Source organism: Pseudophryne corroboree, chromosome 5 (genome assembly GCF_028390025.1).
Source record: "Pseudophryne corroboree isolate aPseCor3 chromosome 5, aPseCor3.hap2, whole genome shotgun sequence".
Lineage (NCBI taxonomy): Eukaryota > Metazoa > Chordata > Amphibia > Anura > Myobatrachidae > Pseudophryne > Pseudophryne corroboree.
In genome coordinates, this window is record NC_086448.1 from 827,197,216 (window position 1) to 827,200,152 (window position 2,937).

The following is a 2,937-nucleotide window of genomic DNA, read 5'->3' on the forward strand; positions in this document are numbered from 1 at the left end:
TAACCCTTCTCCAAGTGCTTAACCCTAATCCTAACCCCAGCCCTCACCCTAACCCTTCCCCAAGGGCTAAACCCTAATACTACCCCAGCCCTCACCTTTACCCTTCCCCAAGGGTTTAACCCTAATCCTAACCCCAGCCCTCACCCTAACCCTTCCCCAAGTGCTTAACCCTAATACTAACCCCAGCCATAACCCTTCCCCAAGTGCTCAACCCTAATCCCAACCCTAGCCCTCACCCTAACCTTTCCCCAGGTGCTTAACCCTAATTCTACTCCTAGACCTCACCCTAACCCTTCCCCAAGTGCTTAACCCTAATCCTACTCCTAGTCCTCACCCTAACCCTTCCCCAAGTGCTTAACCCTAATCCTACTCCTAGTGCTCACCCTAACCCTTCCCCAAGTGCTTAACCCTAAATCTAACCACAGCCCTCACCCTAACCCTTCCCCAAGTGCTAAACCCTAATCCTAACTACAGCCCTCACCCTAACCCTTCCCCAAGTGCTTAACCCTAATCCCAACACCAGCCCTCACCCTAACCCTTCCCCAAGTGCTTAACCCTCATCCTAACCACAGCCCCCACCCTAACCCTTCCCTAAGTGCTTAACCCTAATCCTAACTCCAGCCCTCACCCTAACCGTTCCCCAAGTGCTTAACCCTAATACTAACCCCAGCCCTCACCCTAACCCTTCCCCAAGTGCTTAACCCTAATCCTAACCCCAGCCCTCACCCTAATTCTTCCCCAAGTACTTAACCCTAATCCTACTCCTAGTCCTCACCCTAACCCTTCCCCAAGTGCATAACCCTAATCCTAACCACAGCCCTCACCCTAACCCTTCCCCAAGGGATTAACCCTAATCCTAACTACAGCCCCCACCCTAACCCTTCCCCAAATGCTTAACCCTTATCCTAACCCCAGCCCTCACCCTAAACTTTCCCCAAGTGCTTAACCCTCATCCTAACCACAGCCCTCACCCTAACCATTTCCCAAGTGCTTAACCCTAATCTTCACCCTAGCCCTCACCCTAACCCTTCCCCAAGGGTTTAACCCTAATCCTAACCACAGCCCTCACCCTAACCGTTCCCCAAGTGCTTAACCCTAATCCTAACCCCTGCCCTAACCTTTCCCCAAGGGTTTAACCCTAATCCTAACCCCAGCCCTCACCCTAACCTTTCCCCAAATACTTAACCCTAATCCTACCCCAGCCCTCACCCTAACGCTTCCCAAAGGGTTTAACCCTAATCCTAACCCCAGCCCTCATCCTAACCCTTCCCCAAGTGCTTAACCCTAATCTTCACCCTAGCCCCACTCTAACCGTTCCCCAAATACTTAACCCTAATCCTAACCACAGCCCTCACCCAAACCCTTCCCCAAGGCCTTAACCCTAATCCTAACCCCAGCCCTCACCCTAACCTTTCCCCAAATACTTAACCCTAATCCTACCCCAGCCCTCACCCTAACCCTTCCCCAAGGGAGTACCTAATGCTAACCCCAGCCCTCACCCTAACCCTTCCCCAAGGGCTAAACCCTAATACTACCCCAGCCCTCACCCTAACCCTTCCCCAAGGGTTTAACCCTAATACTACCCCAGCCCTCACCCTAACCCTTCCCCAAGGGCTTAATCCTAATCCTAAACCAAACCCTCACCCTAACCCTTCCCCAAGGCTTAACCCTAATCTTAACCCCAGCCCTCACCCTAACCCTTCCCCAAGGGCCTAACCCTAATCCTAACCCCAGCCCTCACCCTAACCCTTCCCCAAGTGCTTAACCCTAATCCTAACCCCAGCCCTCACGCTAATTCTTCCCAAAGTACTTAACCCTAATCCTACCCCAGCCCTCACCCTAACCCTTCCCAAAGGGTTTAACCCTAATCCTAACCCCAGCCCTCATCCTAACCCTTCCCCAAGTGCTTAACCCTAATCCTAACCCTAGCCCTCACCCTAACCCTTCCCCAAGGGCTTAACCCTAATCCTAACCCTCACACTAACCTTTCCCCAAGTGCTTAACCCTAATCCTAGTCCTCACCCTAACCCTTCCCCAAGTGCTTCACCCTAATCCTACTCCTAGTCCTCACCCTAACCCTTCCCCAAGTGCTTAACCCTAATCCTAACCACAGCCCTCACCCTAACCTTTCCCCAAGTGCTTAACCCTAATCCTAACTACAGCCCTCACCCTAACCCTTCCTCAAGTGCTTAACCCTAATCCCAACCCCAGCCCTCACCCTAACCGGGTGTGGTATTGAAAGTCGACAGTAACTAGGTCGACAATGTCTAGGTCGACCACTATTGGTCGACAGTACCTAGGTCGACAGGGTGTCTAGGTCGACAGGGTCTTTAGGTCGACATGTTCTAGGTCGACAGGTCAAAAGGTCGACATGAGTTTTTAATGTTATTTTGGTGTCGTTTTCTTCGTAGAGTGACCGGAAACCCCAATTAGTGCACTGCGTCCCCTCGCATGGCTCGCTTCGCTCGCCATGCTTCGGGCATGGTGCCTTCACTTCTCTCGGCACAGATTACCGTTCCGATCGTAGTCCACGTGGATCGTTAACTATGAAAAGGTTCAAAAAAAGAAAAAATTTGTGAAAAACTCATGTCGACCTTTTGACCTGTCGACCTAGAACATGTCGACCTAAAGACCCTGTCGACCTAGACACCCTGTCGACCTAGCTACTGTCGACCAATAGTGGTCGACCTAGACATTGTCGACCTAGTTACTGTCGACTTTCAGTCCGGATCCCACCCTAACCCTTCCCCAAGTGCTTAACCCTCATCCTAACCACAGCCCTCACCCTAACCCTTCCCCAAGTGCTTAACCCTAATCCTAACCCCAGCCCTCACCCTAACCGTTCCCCAAGTGCTTAACCCTAATACTAACCACAGCCCTCACCCTAACCCTTCCCCAAGTGCGTAACCCTAATCCTAACCCCAGCCCTCACCCTAA